The 17,055-nt window shown below is 37.1% G+C and overlaps 1 protein-coding gene across 1 annotated transcript in view; it reads left to right on the top strand.

Annotated features, from left to right (window-relative positions):
- Positions 1–11,638, top strand: part of TNPO1 (transportin 1) — a gene marked incomplete in the record, with an annotated part of 160,002 nt that extends 148,364 nt beyond the window's left edge. The window contains 1 exon segment of the mRNA XM_034774657.1: positions 6,302–11,638.
- Positions 11,639–17,055: the final 5,417 nt, after the last annotated feature.

Genomic DNA, 17,055 nt, shown 5'->3' with positions numbered 1-17,055 from the left:
CCCCCCCCCGCCTTGGGGCGCCCCCCCCCCCCCCCCCCCCGGGGAGCTGTGCAGCAGCTCCCCACCCCTGCTTATCTCTGCTCCGCCTCCTCCCCGAGCACACCACCCCCACTCTAATTCTCCTCCCAGGCTTGCGGTGCCAAACAGCTGATTGGCGCCACAAGCCTGGGAGGCGGGAGAAGTGGAGTGGCGACCGTGCGCTCGGGGAGGAACGCTGTTAAAAAAAAAAAAAAATGGGGGGCACTGCTTTTTGGCGCCCCCAAATCTTGGCACCCTAGACAACCGCCTAGTTTGCCTTAATGGTAGCACAGGCCCTGGTGGCGGGACACATGCTCTTCCCCAGCAGCCCAGGCAATGCGTCTTTTCCAATGTGCCTGGAGCAGCCTCAGAGAGGCAAATCACTACAAGGGGAGAGGGGCTGGGCATGCGTGCCTGCAGGAGAGATGTTGATCACCATCAGGGGTGGGGCTGGCCAACAAGGGGGAGAGACTGTCACTGTCGCTTGCTTCTGGGGCTCGCAAGGTGTGGAGCGGGGTAGGTTTTTTTATTATGCAAGAAGAAGGCGCTGTTCACGAGGCAGAAATGTAGCAGCCTGTCTGCTTAGTAATATGTCCGTAACTTCTTGAGAATTGAAAAAACACTTAATTAAATACTAGTTTCATGTTACTGAAAATTGTTTTTAAATTAAAGAAAATAGCTTTTGAAACCCCTCTTCCCCATATTTTGTTAATGTTGCTGTTAGTTAACTGTTCCTCATTCTCAGTTAATTCCCCCAGGAACATAAAACCTGTAAATGTTTTAAGGCCCCTACATTGTCAGGGTGATGTAAAGCCTTCTAAATGATGACAAGGGAATCAGCTAGGAAGATCTGTCTGCTTTTCTCACTTTTTTCCTGTGCCAAAGTGGCACAGTGGGGTTAGATTACGGCTCAAGATTTATTTTACTTACCCCCCTTCTTTTTTTGAGAGAGAGAGAGACTTTGAGGGCAAATAAAACATTTACCAAGCAGTCAATAAAATGTTAGAACCAAGCACTTCCCTAAGTACCCAGCCAGGTGCAGGACAATGATTAGCAAAACTGTATGACTTTCATGTGTGAAAAAGTCTGAGCAATTTAAAATGACATTCTACTCTCCCTCTCCCCCCCCCCTTTAGTGTTCTGTAGTATAATTTAAATGAAAATCCAGGATTATAACTGGAATGCAGGGTATTAGTTACCAAGTGTTTGTAACTTATTTTTCATGTGTTTAGGAAATGCTGAATAGTTATTGTGACTATTTTTATATTGTAGTTTAAATAACTTACCAAAACAATTGAAACTGGTGTGATTATATTGCATTATTTTGACAAATAAAATTTGCATAATTTTTGCAGATTTTTAATTTTTTGGCGCAGAATCCTCAAAGGGGTAGACTACATGTGTCTGTGTGTATTAAACAAGTGGCAGTTTCTAATGAATAGATAATTTACCCGGATTGATCTGGAAGTGCATATGTGTGCATAATAAAGGCGAGTTTCAGATTTAATAGATGACTGTGGAACAAGGTCTGCTAGAGGGCCATATTTTTGGAGTTTCATGTAGCCACCCTGCCCACACCCACGTCATAGAAAATTTGAAATATTATTTTATGTACATTTAGATGATATGTGGAACCATAAGCCTCTAGGCAAGGTGAAACAACAGTACCCAAAGTGTCATTTTTTGCACAGTTCCAGACACACTGCAACTTGACTGATTACCCTTTTTACTGTTTAAGTTAATTTCAGCATCTTAAAAGTAGTGTTTATTGATCAGAGCTTCCAAATGACAATGCATTAAAAGATTTGTATTGATTTTGCATGGGCAAGTATTTTTTTTCAGAAATGAAGCTATTTAGCATGTGGCAAAAATGGCAACTATCATTTTTCCTAAATACTAACATGAAATATTTTCACATTGCATATTCTTCATTATCAAAGTATCTCACAAGTGATTGAAAATATAGAAAACTATTTTAAATTTGCTGACCAAATCAGTCTCTCACTGAAGGTTGTACACTGGTAACAGTGGATTTGAGTGCCAGCTGGGTCTTTACAACACGTCATTAAATAGTCTGATGATGCTGTAACTTAGTATATGTAGAGCCCTGTGTGGATACAAATTTATAGCCTTGGCTATAAATCGGTATCTAGGGAACTGCAGGGCTCTCCCGGGAACTGCAGTGGCAAAAGAAGCAGAATGTAGGGCCGCCGCTCCCAGCACCCTGTACCAGCAGATCCTCCAGCGCGGCTATACCATCCCCTGCCCGTCCCTTCCACACAGCTGTCTGGGGGCATGCACGCCGCTTTAAAACAAGCACGCAACCAGGGACAGCTGCTGGTGAACCTGGTGCCCACCCCATTGGGTGGGGTTGGGTTGATGCTGCAGTGCAGGATGCTAGCTCTTGGGGTGGCAGCCCCATGTTCTGTTCCTTTTGCCACTGTGGTTCCGTGGATATCTGCATCCGCGAGTATAAATTTGTATTCACACAGGGCTCTAAGTATATGCTCCACAACTGGAAGAATTTCAGAGATGGAGGTATGCCGAGGCTCCTACATTCAAGTTCTGTAATCAGTTTCTACAGGTTATGCATTCTTGACATGTTAAATCTCCCTGAAGAAGTACCCAGTGCCTTTGAATCTGGGGAATTTGCTGTTCATCAGACTCCGGGTTCTTTCAACGGAATTTGGAGCGACCTGGAAAGAGAATACTGTCATCAAAGACTCAAAGGGAAGCAGTGGGATCGTAGGACTGACAAGAAAAAAGCCAGCACTTGTCAGGTGGATCCTCACAAGACATGTCCTGAATGAATATGTAAAAACTATGAAAGAAATGGCCTAACAAGAAGTTGTGAAGATGAAGTCCACAAAACAAGTCCTTTCCGCTGCACTGAAGGGGGATGAAAAGCATATTACAGCTCTTTCCAACCATGTCGTCAACAACAAACAACCCATTGGACCCTGAATCGCATCCAGATGTGCTTATTAATGTATCTACTGAATTGCATGTTGCATCATATGTACAAGAGTCTTTATTGAAAGTAGCACATGTTGGTGAAGAACAAATGGAGAGATTTGTAAGAGGTGCACTTGATTCTGATGGGACACACAGCTGCTTCAGTCTAATCAAGAAGTCTGGCATTAAAACATTTGCTGTTATGGCCAGGAAGACCAGATTTAAGTCTGGCAAGGGAAGGACAGTCACAGTAGCTATCAGTCCAGGAATTGTTTTCTGCAGAGCCCTGAACTTAGCATGATACAGAGATGTTTCAGTGGCAATTGTTCTTAGACCTGTGCCTGAGTCCATCTTCTCTGTTGATGGGACAATGAGAAAAACAGACAAACCTGAGCTAAGAGCATGCAACAAAGAAACCACAGTGTACATCAGATGTCATGGCTGTCATACAAATGATGGCTGGAGACAAATTCCAAGCATTCGATGAATTGGCTGTTGAGTACTTGAAGCAGATCCTAAAAAGATTTGACAAAGCTAATTCTGTAATCAAAGTCTTTTGACATGTATGACATTAACTCTGTACAAACTGCAGAAAAACAGAACCAGGCAGGATCTTCGAGGGGATGTCCTGTGCCTCCATGAAAAGTTTCTAAATGTAGCATCCAACAAGCAGGCACTGGATAAATTTTTCTGTGAGTATATGGTTTAAAGTCCATGTAAGTGTGGGAGCACACCCAGCACAAATGCTCCTTCTTGCTGGAGTCTTTTCCCTTGAAGTAGCAAAGTCCATCACCAACAGAGGTGTTGAAGTTCAAGACATGTACATCATTCAAGAGGAAGCGGACACAAGGATGCTTCTGCATCTATATGTGCTAGTATGGCTTTTGTGTCAAAGGTAACATGGTGATTAGGTCACCTGATACAGATGTTTTGGCTCTTGCTGTTCACTACTTTCCAAAATTGGAACACACAGGTAACGTAGATTGAAACAGGCACCATTACCAGCACAACTGACAAGTACTTGTGTGTATTTGTGACACACTCATTTCTGACTTCTGTAACAATTCTTGTACAGACGGAAGTAAGAGGAGGTGACTCTGTCCCATCCCTATCTTGTATTGGGGTAGAAAAATCTGTTAAAAATTGTCAAAACAAAGGGAGCTTCAGAGCTCTTGACCCATTGGGGTAGTGTAATGCAATTTCTGCACCAAGGAAGTCGTAGCAGTGCTGGATGACCAGAGCGAGAGAGAGAAGGAAACTCTCAGAAACCTGAATTAGTTGTGCCTCAATCTAGCCATCAAAAAAGAAGTCCCTGGCCAACCTCCCACCATGTGAGGACAATTTTGAAGAGCCTGTCAAAAAAACAGCTTAGCAAATAGATTTGAAGGTCTTTGCACATAGATAAATCAGATATTGGGCAATCCTTATGGCATGCATGGAAAAATGTGGATGATAAACTGCTTCCTGTATTCTTCAAGGGCCCAGTGGTATCTGAGCTTCTACGAGACCTTATTTGTGCCTGTACTAGTAGGGGTCACTGCAAAAATCAAATATCTGTAGTCAGAACAAGCTTCCCTGAACAGAACTGTGTACATGCCAAAGGAATGAAGACTCTGGTAACCCACGTTCACGTGACAGGAATCATGATGAACAAGATCATGTTGACTAGAAATGGCACCGGTGCCATTACATTTCAATGATACCTGTACAAATTTATTGTCAAACTTTGTTTTACCTTTTAGGTTTTTGCGATGCTTTGGGATCAGAAAGAAATCCAATTTTATGTCTTGAAATAATGTATAGTCATTCCGGTAACAGAAACAAATGCAGATATTTCAAAGTGATCATTTTAATGTGTTGGTGTCACTGTTTCTATGGTAACGACGCCACTTGACATCTCCACATCATCCCTCATCTTAAAGTAAACATAATAAGCTTTCAAGTGGAGTGTGTGTAGAGAGAATACATTGGGGCAGCTGGGAGGGGAGAATTGTAAAACATATATGATGGGGCAAAATTAAGGTTGCATAGTCAACCTTAACATTTCATGACAAAGTGATGAACTCAGTATTCTTTTAATGTGACTAATTTTTGTGAGGAATAAAAGAAGAAATCCGTTCCTCTATCGGCGCTGTTTAAATGGTCCTGCAAATTTTGGTCCTCCAACCTTAGAGTCTAAAGTGAGTGTGGAGGTACTATAGGGAATTTTTTTATTCGTGAACTCAAACCATCAGTATGTTCCTGGACAGTCAGAAGCAAATCTATTTCAGGCTGTTACAATATGAAAAGTGATTTAAAAATATCATTAAGAGGTTCAGTATTTGTCATCTAAATAATTTCTTTGAAAATCTGATCAGTTTACAAGTGAAAATATTTTTTTTGGAACTACCAGATGTGATGCACTCCAAGAAGTAGTTTGAGAAATAGAATTGATTCCCAGTTCCAATTGAGTGGACAGTATCAAAGTATATTCAATATAGTTTCATACTTGGTTGAATTTTGTTATGGAATATTTAAATCTCGGTAATAATGGATCTGTGTTGTCTTGTGGGAAAACTGTTGTAGTACAGGGGTAGGCAACCTATGGTACGCATGCCAAAGGCGGCACGTGAGCTGATTTTCAGTGCCACTGGTCCGGGGGGCTCTGCATTTTAATTTAATTTTAAATGAAGCTTCTTAAACATTTTAAAAACCTTGTTTACTTTATATAGAACAATAGTTTAGTTATATGTTAGACTTCTAGAAAGAGACCTTCTAAAAACGTTAAACTGTATTACTGGCACACACAATCTTAAATTAGAGTGAATAAATGAAGACTCTGCACACCATTTCTGGAAGGTTGCCGACCCCTGTTGTAGTATTAATTCATGATTTCTGCATTGTGATTTTGGAAAACTTTCATAAATATTGTTTTATCCACATTACATGTGAAGTGAGTTCTATATTGACATAAGTTTAATGGGTTTGTCTTGTTAAAGTAGAATTTGTTACATACTTGATACTTTTTTATTTTTTTATTCTGAAAATATCAGTGCTGGTGAAAATTGTTCAAAATTAAGCTTACCATATAAGATGGACAAGTTAGTGTATTTTTTTTAAGGCAGGAAGATTTGTTGTTTTCCTGACTTAGAACAAAAGGTGTATAAATGAGAAGAGATTGATACTGTTTTTTTAAAGGCTGTTAAAGAGAATCTGAATGGTGTATCTATTTTAACAAAAAATAGTGTAAGTTGTTTACCATAAAAATGTTTATTTTTGACCCTGCATAGCTTTTAAATTTAAACCTGTTTCTAATTGTGCTAATTGTGCTATTTTTCTCTTTTTACAGGTCCTTCAGTCTAGGAGACTATGAGGGAGCCTCTGCACCCAGGGAAAATGTTACCCTTTACTGGGGGGAAGGGTAAACCAGTAGGGAATACAGTACAATCCCAAGCCTACTGGGAGGGGCGGGAGGGAGGTGTTGCCGTCACTGTATTAAGTCGATGTTGGGAAACGTTTTAACATCTGGAGCCTTTGTGGGTGAAAATCTGTCTCCTATTACAACTCTGCACTGGATGTGAAGAAGCAAAAAAGAGAATCTATTCACAAAACAGCACATTCTGCAATATTATGGGGAATTGTACCAAAACAAGAACCATATAATTGAACCATAGGGATACGTAAAAAGGAAAACTATTTCGCGCACAATAAAGGAAACCTAAGAATGGGGGTGGGGGTTTACAAAAATCCTTTGACTGTTTAAGTAAGGGTTTTCTCATTATTTCATCCTGCTTGATGGGATTCCTAGGTATTTGCATGTTAATGAAGAACTACACAAATGAAGTTAGTACAGTTAAAATGCAGCTTGCTACCTGTATTAGGAACTGGCACCTGCAGTGTACAATATAGAAACCCCATAATAAAGTAATAAAGGTTAACTTTAACAAAATGAAGCAACTTGCAAGATGCCAAATGAGTCACTCCTTTCATTTTTTTGGGTGGGGGGAGGGGCATTTCAAAGGAAAGATTGACATCTTAATTTTATATTAAAAACTTTAGTGGATATGATTTGATGGTTGTACTTCATTAGATTTAATTTCTAGAGTAAGGCATTATTCTTAACATGCAGTTTAAGGTTCAGGCATGCATTCTGACTCATAGTGATCAGAAGTAATTTAAATTAGTGGGAAAGTAGCATGCTTGCATCCCATAGAGTGAGATTGGTATACTTTTACTTATGTTGCGCCAGTTTTGTGTTGCAGTTTACCAATTTAATATAGCCCTGCATTTAAAAATCCTTTTTTAAAGATTCTGTGGATTTTATTTTTATTAAGAATATAGATATAAAGTACTGTAGTTTACAATTAGGCCTTGGAATATCTTTTTAGGATCTGTTAAGAATAAGATTGATATTGTATTGTGTGTAACCGGCACAATGTGGAAAGCTGATATAGCTGTGCAAAATATTTGCCTCTGTGCTGTCAGTGTGATGTGCTTTCTGCATGGTTATATACTACTAGTGATTTTATCAGAACTTCTAAAAATGAGTTACATGGTAAGACCTGTTAAAGGCTGCATAAATGTTAGTTGGCACGTAAAGACAATTGTAGAAGTTGATGACATGACTGCTATATTTCATTGTTTATTCCCACTCAACATATTACCTTCTATGCTTTCTTTTTTGTTCAAAGCATGATCTTTAAGAGATGTTTAAGTTAATGGATGTAATGCAGGGTATCTACACTGTATCGGCGCATGATGGTGGCCCTTTGTGTCGTAGTTAAGTGCACAAGGGTGCAAGTTTAAAAGCTACAGAGTGAAAGTTGGTTTGGATCCTCTTCATTTCATTTGTTTGGCTTTTCTGTTGTTTTTCTCTACTTACGTGTATTCCTGTGAATAAATCCTTGTTAAGTTAACCCTTTACTTTTCCTTCCATGTGTATTTTCTTATGTACTGTGAATGTGAAAACCTAACTGGTACACTTGATCTTGTGTCCATCTGAAAGTGCAAGTCTTTATTAATTTAGATTGCCTAAAGAGTATCCCATGATGATAAAGGAAAATGGAGAGATTTTAACTCTGCTGGTCAGAGGTGAAGCCACACCTTTCCATTTTTCAAGTGCTGCGTAATTAATCTATAAAACAAAATTAAGCCATAGCAGCCTTTTTATAGTTTTAGTTTCTTACCGTTGCATTGCAGAATGAATACTGGATAACAGTTTTTGTAAGAACTTAATCTTCTTTGCATGGTTCTATTCTTTAAGAATGTTTGAATAATTTAGCCATTGCACTGAAGTTTGAGATGTGTGATAAATGCTGTTTAAAGAGGTTTTTTTAATGCATGGTAGCATGCACAAGTTTTACACATTCCTTTTTTTGGCTTTTCAAAATTATAGATTATCTTGTTTGAAGATAGTTTTGACATATACTGACTAAATTCAGTAATGCTAGTACATGATACTTACTCATTTTGTTTAATCAGAACTGCATGTGATGATTTGCTTTCAAATTCAATTGCTTTGTTAGAAACTACAAATCTTCCTTCTTGGCTAATAATTCTAAAGTGAGTGGGTAATAGGTTTCTTTGACTAAAAATATGTCCGACACATTACTATTAAAATGTAGTGAGGTAGGATCTTGTCTTAGACTCAAATATATTTTAATTTCTTGTATAGGTTAAACATTTGGCAACAGTTTCAGGAAAAAAACTATATAGCTTTTCCAGATTAAAATTTTGTATACAATATAAAACGTACTTTATAGTGCAGTGTTGTTTGGACTTTATTTAAATTTAGCTCTAACAATTGCAGCAACCTCTAACTGGAGGAAAGATCAGTCAGATTAGCCCATCATATCCACTTTTATGTGTGTATTTTAAATCTGTATCTATAAACGTGTGACTGTTTACAGATGTGAACTGATCTGGTATAGCAGTAAGGAATATAATCAAAACAATGCAAAATTAAACAATACTGCCATAATCATAGTACTTTAATAGGTCCACTGGTATATTTTAAAGCAAATTAAACCATATTCCTAATGCATAATAGTACAGGGATTTGCAGAAGACATTTAGGTTATAACTTGAGGTAAGAAAAGTTCTGATTCAGCATTAACCATTGTAATTCAAATTGTTGCATCATGGGATATATATAAAGCATCTTAATTCTTGTGGTGTAGTTTTGCCAGTTTTTGAATGTTGACTGAATGTTTATACCAGTAGAATTGTGCGTTTGTCTTTGTTACATTCCAGTGTTTCTGCCTCTTGGCATGCTAAAAGCACGGCTTACTTCATCTGCTCCTTACACACTGAATAAAGTGCTGTTAGTGTGCTAAACTACAGAAATAGCCGCTGCTAAGTGATAATGTAGATTTTCTACTTGAATATTTTGTTGTAGGAACCTCAGGAGGTCAGTGTTTACTGTTTTTATATGCCTTGTTTTTCCTGTTTGAGTTTCCCTTTTTGAAGGATTCTAACAGTGAACAAAAGCTGCTGATCAACCTAAGTTGGTAACAGAAAGTGTATTTAAATTTTTAAATGCACCTTTTTGGCAGTTCTAAATAGCAGTTATATTAGTCTTAAAGTTCAGTACCACAGTTTTTCATTTATACATTCAGAAAACAAGTCTTTTTTCATTTAAAAAAAAAAAAAAAAATTGTAGACTACTTCATGACTTCAGGCAATGTAAGCAAAATGATCAATTTTGTAAATTTTTTTGAAGCTTGATTATTTTCTAAATCAGTTTGTACATAATTAAAATTGTAATAAGCTAATTCTTATGTTTCAGTTTATTGCTACTTATTAGAGGTTGTACCCAAGAGATCACTTTTAAAAGAACGGGTTTAAAATTTATAGCCATTATGATTTTTAAAATTTAAGTAGCATAAATTTTGTACTAAACAATCTTGACATGCACTGTGATTTTTTTGTTAAGACTTCCTTTAGCATTGATCTGAATTACTTAGGCTGCATATATGTATAATATAATCAAATATATATTCTAAATTTTTAAGTGGCTTTCCTCAACTGAAACTCATTGCTACTCCGACATGAAATATTCAGATACTAGTTTTATCTCAGGTGAATACTCTTGTACCCTTTTGTTCACAACATATGTATAAAACAGTCTCAATTATATCAGTTTATGTATTTCATATATGTATTTTCATATATGTCTTAAACGCTTACAATCTAAATTAACCTGCTATGGGACAAAAATGATTTTTGCTTCACATCAGTCACCTATTTTATTCATATTGAATGTATTAACAGATAAAGGTGCAAAACAATCTTCCTTGGAGAAGACTGCATCCATGCATAACAGCAACTAAAATACTTCATAAATAGTGCTTTAAATAAAGCATTGCATAGGAAGTTTTTTTTGTTTCAAATATTATTAAAGTTATAACTTGGCATTAACTGCTTCTCAATATTTTTTTCACGTAAGGTGATGGACCTTTAAAATACTGTATAGGGTCTACAGACTATTTTACTTTTTTTTTACTGTAGCTTTAGGTAAAGATTCAGATCTATAATGAAACTGCTGCTGTAAACCACTTAACAACATGCAGTAATGTAAGTTAGACACTGATGTAGTTTGCATACAGCAGTTTGCTTACATATTCATTACATGTTATTGGCAATACCTAATCTTGGGTACAAGTTTGATACACTAGTTGTAGGTTTCATATGTATATTCTTTAATATGACTTACATGTGTCAGGTTACTAGACATCCTCCTCCAGTACAAAAACGCTGTCTATAGATGGTTCTTGCTTTTTGCACTTATTGTTGGAGCTAAATCAGTTTTAGGTTATTCTAAATGAAAACTGTAATAAGATAAGTACATTTTGACTTGCCTTTCCAGTGTGTATTGTGCTAAAATAATAAAGATACTTATAAATCTGAATGTATTCATGCGAGGGGAAGTTAAAATGGATGTATAATAAGGTTAAGTCCCATGCTTTGTTGGACAGTGTACTTTTAAACAAATCTACTTTCCAAGCAAGTTCAAGGCTTACAGTGTAGCATCCCTTTTCTGTAAGTTGATGCTTTGAGGTACTTTATCCTTAAATATCTTTCTATGGGTGAGCAACAAACCTGAGAAAGCCTGGGTGACTTTCCTGGGGGCAATGATTGGACACAACACTGTGTAATCAGGTTTATTTGGTTGTAGAAATTTTCTGTTAATAGTACCTTATCTCACAAGGAAAAAGAGGTGAATATGTTGTAAATGACTTAATACCTAAACAGTTATAAAACTGTTAAGATTGGATGCAATGAACAAAATAATTTAGAATTAGCAAAATGACTGGATCTTTCTGCTGACAACTTAGGTTGTATGAGTTTTGCTTGAAAGCTTTAAATCTGATGTTTCCTGTACCTGCCATGTTAGAATGTTTCCTTCAAACATATCCTCCTGCAACTTCTCAAGCTGTACTAAATTGAGTGATATTTCTTGAAGTCTGCCTCTGTGCTAATAGAACTTCATTTTAAATAGAATATGGTTTTAATTTTTGATAAGCTGCTGAATTTTAAAGAGTTTTTGGGGCCACCAAATATTTTGGATCATGCAGAGAATATATATTGTACTGTAGTAATTTTGTATTTACATTTGTATGATGTGACATAATAGATGTGAATGTTAATCACTGCTTGACTATGTTAATAAAGTTGTTTAAATATAGATATTGCACTCTGATTTTTAATGGAAGATAATTTCATGTCCAGACATATTTTTTTTGTACTTAGTAGTGCACTCTTGCAGTTCAGCTCTGTCCTGAAGGCTGTAAATCCTGTCAGTTTTGAAATGAACAAGACTTTCTCTTTAGTTGAAAGAAAATGATCTCTGGCTCAACTAACACCTGTAATCCAATTAACTTTGTTCTAGATGCCTCACACTCTATTGATATTTTGTAAATATATTTGTAGAAGCAAAAGGTTGTACCTAAATTTGAAATAAAACTGTATTTGGTGATACAGGTAAGTTTTGTCACCTGGGAATGGCACATTAAAACAGATACTGAATGCGGTCAAACAGCATAACTTAAAAACACTTGATGTGCCAAAATTAAGTTTCATTTACCACACAACACTGATAAATCTGAATAGAAATAATGCTATGAAAGGCACAAAACTTCTATTTTTTAATCTGTTTTAATAAAAAGTAGAACTGCCATCTTCTCATGATTTAGGATCAGATCTTCAAGTGGTGTAAATGTGCGTAGCTCACTGACTTCAGTGGAGCTATGCCAGTTTATACCAGCTGAGGATCTGTTTCTTAGTTTTCTACACAACCTACTGCTGCAAAATCCCGTGATGTGAAAGTGTAAAACTGACACTGATAGAATTGTGAACATTACTATTAATTTGACTATCCAGTATTCAAAATTGACCTGAATTGGTCAAAAGAAGTTAACATATTATGTATATAGTTACCCTCTACAGTTAGACTTTTGCTAAAATACTTTTCAGTACATTTTTGCTGAATAGAAAATTACTTGCACAGGACTGTAATAATTTTATATACACCATTTATACTTTGGAATGGCAGTGTGTCCAGTCTATTTACCCACTTTCCATTTAAGATTGCAGAAGAAGCCTATTAGATGGATGAGTCTGACTTGTTTCAAATTTAGAACAAATACAATGTACAAAATGTGAAAACAATATTTTTACTGGCAGCAATACTGAAAACCTGCATAAAAAATTAGTTACACCTTGCATCTTCACTCTACCCTACTTTAGTCCTGTTGTACAGGTGATGCCAATCAGAGTTGCAGATTTAGAGGTTTAGGCTTTTATATAATCTGATTGGGCTGTAGTCCACGAAAGCTTATGCTGTAATAAATTTGTTAGTCTCTAAGGTGCCACAAGTACTCCTGTTCTTTTTGCGTATATAATCTGATGGATTTCCATTCTGTTTCTGTTCCTGCTGTACTGTACAGTTGTAACTTTAATATTAATTGATATGAGGCTTAATCACTTATCTATAGCACACTAGCACAGTTACTGACTTTTAAAATGAATGTGTTTTGGAGATAGCTGTTTAGGAGGTGAGGTTTTCAGAACTGGTAGAATTTTCAGAAAATAGATGGGCTTTTTTTTGATACTTTCAGAGCAAACTGACAATACTTAGCTAATCAGTATATGAAGAGTTGTTATTCCCTTCAAATCAACCCTCTGTCTTTTAGTTGTAGAGAGACCCAACATAAGATGAATGACTTCTGATGTTTCCTATAGTTCACTGAAAATATGCATAGATAATCTAGTTCTAGGTTTTAACTCTCCATAAGCATTTATAAGACACCCATCACTTGGGTTTCTAGGTGCCAGCAGCCTTTTACCTGCCTTCCCTTGAGAGTAGGAACCCAAACATTATTTTCAAGTTGGTCTGTTTCATCTCCTTGTGTCTAAAGGAGTCCTGTTATACAAGTTTTGTTCCCTAATCTGTTTTAAGATTTCCTCCTGTTAGAAGAACCTAAGATACTTTAGCTATTTCTCAGAGAAAATTGGGGGGGAAAAACTCCAATACTGGTTTCCAGAGCTTACAGCTAAGAGAGTCCTTGTTCCTTTCTTCCCTCTCTTAACAAGCTGTATAGTGACTTGTTCATCATTACTAAAATGCAGGATGCCTGGGAGGTCATATAGGATCAGAAAAAAGCAAAAAGGGCGCAGAACAGATTAGATAGCTCTCCTTCAATTTCTTCTATCTCAAAATATGGGAATGGAGCTTCCTCTTTAATAATCCTCCACAGAAAATTAGTAAACCCTAGGAAATTCATTCTTTCTGTAACGCTGGACCTTGAAGCAAGCCTGTTCATGATGCATATTTTCAACATCTAAATTTTGAGGCAATGTCGATTTTTATGACTGTTCAGATGGCTTTTTTTATCCTTCTGCTTCAGCAGAAAGGATAGAATTTTGCTGAATACTAGTAGTTGCTTCCTTCTTTGCTTTTCTTTTGACTCATTCCCTAAACTGATTATTTCTATAGTGATAAGTTTTTAAGATTGACTTAACTGATTTGGACATCCCACATTTTTCATAAGTTAGCTTAATGTTTGTGTAAAGCTCTGAATTGATGTCAGGAAATTAAAGTGGGCTAGGTCCCTGTTCTTCTGGCCTTTCTCTGCATCCCTCTCTCCCCCCTCCCTTCATTCCATAGTGGACACAGTATAGGGTGACCAGACAGCAAATGTGAAAAATCGGGACGGGGTGGGGGGGGGTAATAGGAGCCTATATAAGAAAAAGACCCAAAAATCGGGACTATCCCTATAAAATCGGGACATCTGGTCACCCTAACACAGTAGTAGGGCAGGAGCCACTGTTTCATTCTGAAAAATTTGATGTTTCTAAAATGTGAAAGTGAGGCTATGACTCCTCTCCCAGATCTCCCTCCAATACAGGAACATGGCCAGGAATGAGGCTCCCAAACGATTATCTTGCTTCTGGGAATGAGCCTTGAGTCTCCGCTCTGCTCCTCCAGCCTTTGCTGCCATCGTCTGGTCAGAAAAATAGTTACAGCTCTAACTCTTATTTCCATTCCTCTCTCCCCCACAAAGCCAGTACAGGCACCAACAGTGTTATGACAACACACTAGCTTATCTTAAATAAATGAATGCCTGATGCTGATTCCCTCCCCTCATCCCTTCCTTGGACTTGACCCTACAGAGTGGTGGTGGTGGTGTTCCACCATGTTTCCAGCACATCCATCACTACTCCAGAAACAGACTTCTCCAGCTCTGTGCAGTCTCAAGACTCAATCAGGTTACAGTGCCAAAAGGGATCCAAGACGCATCTTGCCCTGAGATTCTGTGAACCAGCCAACCTTTCCTCCAGTCGGATCATGCCATGACAATGCACTATTTTACATTTCACAGACCAAATTGAGAGGAACTGTCTAAGGAAACAGCATAGAAAAGAAAACAGAAACCTATTATCTATCCACTGTACAGGCCCCAAGACAGTAACAGAAAACGACTTGAATTAACATTGATGCTAATCAATGCAAGGTGTGTTGCCAACAAGCAATGTATGACCTCTTCAGAGAGGAAGCACCCAACAGAGCTTACATCAGAGACCTTGCCTGATGACACTTCAAGCTCTGTTAGCCCACCTTTTCTTCCTCTCACTCCACCCTTCAGCTTCTTGGCCTATCACAGACAGGACAAGGCTGGTGGCACTGCATTCACCTTTTCAAACATCAAATCCAAGAAGATCCACAAGTAAGATAAATTCACTCCAGGGTGTATTGGATTTAAATCAAATTCATTTAAATCATGATTTAAATCACTAGTCAGGAAGACTCTTTAATCATGGATTTCTACATAAATGCATTCTTGTTGGTTGTTATAACCTTAATACATATTCGTCACAACTCAGAGATAGATGTAGGTTTCATTTTTAGAAGGTACACGCTATACATTTTTAAAGCGATTTATTTTAAAAAGTTTTCAGATTAGTTTTACAACTATATCAGAAAGTGAATGTTTGGTTATTTCATTTACCAAAGGTAATTGAAGCAGATATTTACAAAGTCATTGAGAGGTGAACTATATCCAATTCAACAGGTTAATCATTACTATTTGGAGGATTTTCTTGCCAGGCTGTATTAGGAGGAAAACATCACCAGACAGACATTTAAATTGTTTTATTTAACTAAAACAACGTCATGTATTCTGGATTTTTTTCTTCAACAGCAAACATATAATATTTTAACAGAACAAGCATACGAATTTCTGAATTTAGTTAAACATTCTCGTTTTTTAAAATGAGATGTTTTTGTTAAAATTGTTTAAAATAGTTAAATGAAACATTAAAAAAAATTAGACTGTCAGCCAGGTCAACATGAGAAACTTAAAATATTAGTTTCTGCAGCTAACTCAGTCATCTTCAGCTTCATTTTCATGTTCCTGTTTGTTCATGATCTGGAAAAGAAAAACAAGCTTTCCTGCTTTTTCAGGTCCCAAATGATTTCTCAATTTGGAATGAATTAGTCCAAAGGAAGAAAATATTCTTTCTACGCTGGCAGAAGAAGCTACTGCTGTTAAGTGAGATTCACTTCAACAGTCTCTGAATCCAAGTGCTTAAGTGACTTCCACCAGTTCACTGGTATGTCTTTCTTTAAAACATCATCAGCAAACATATTTCTTAAATGGTTCACCCTTAGCTCTGAAGTTTATTATAGTTGGCATTATGGAGAGATGATTTCTGGATGTTGATGTCATAGCCAATTCCTCTTCTTCAGCAGTTAAGGTTTGACCCTGATACTGAGTATTGAGAATATCTGCAAGAAAATGAGCTGGAGATAGTGCTTGTCCCATTCATTTTTTTTAATGCTTGTGATTTAACTCTGTCATTGCATATTTCTCTTCTTAAGATCTCACTCTGTTTCAACAGCGTCAGCAATAAAACAGCTATTTCCCTGCATTTTGTTCAAGGCTACAGAAATAGACTTCAGAGTACTTAGCATGTGCTCAACATTTCTCTTAAGCCCAGTATTAAGAACTTTGACTGTGACAGTGCCATCTATTTTTTTCACAATTTTGTTCACAAACGGTCATCAGATTAGGCCAGTTCTTGATATAGTGCTCAAAACAGTCCACTCCGAGTTCCATCACATGTCTTGTGGGGGAGTTAGTTTGGTTCCTCCTACTTTTTTCAGAGCAGCTGCTGTAAAGTAGTTGTTACGGAAGTATTTTGCAATTTCAGCGACATCAGTGTTCCAGGAATAAAGGCTAAAGTCTGTGGCTAGGAGGTGCATCAATGAGCACTGCAACCATATGCTATTAGCTTGGGATTCTCTTCTAAATAATTTCTTCTCATCTTGGATACATTTGCAGCATTGTCTGTGACCAAGCTGTGTACTAGACATTTGATTTTTTTTCCAGTTTCTTATAGCTTTTACTGCTACTTCTTGTAAGTATTCTGCTGTGTGTGCATTTCCTGATGTATCAATTGTTTCTGTAAAGAAGACATTCCCTTCTGTTGTCACACAAGCACATACCACAGGATCATTGTGGACATTGCTCCACCCACCCCGACTCAGGTTAACAATTTTACCCTCTAGACCTTTTGCACACTGCTCAATTTCTCTTTTAT

This window comes from Trachemys scripta, chromosome 6 (genome assembly GCF_013100865.1).
Source record: "Trachemys scripta elegans isolate TJP31775 chromosome 6, CAS_Tse_1.0, whole genome shotgun sequence".
Lineage (NCBI taxonomy): Eukaryota > Metazoa > Chordata > Testudines > Emydidae > Trachemys > Trachemys scripta.
Note: the sequence above shows the minus strand (reverse complement) of the source record. Positions and strands in the feature narration are given on the sequence as shown.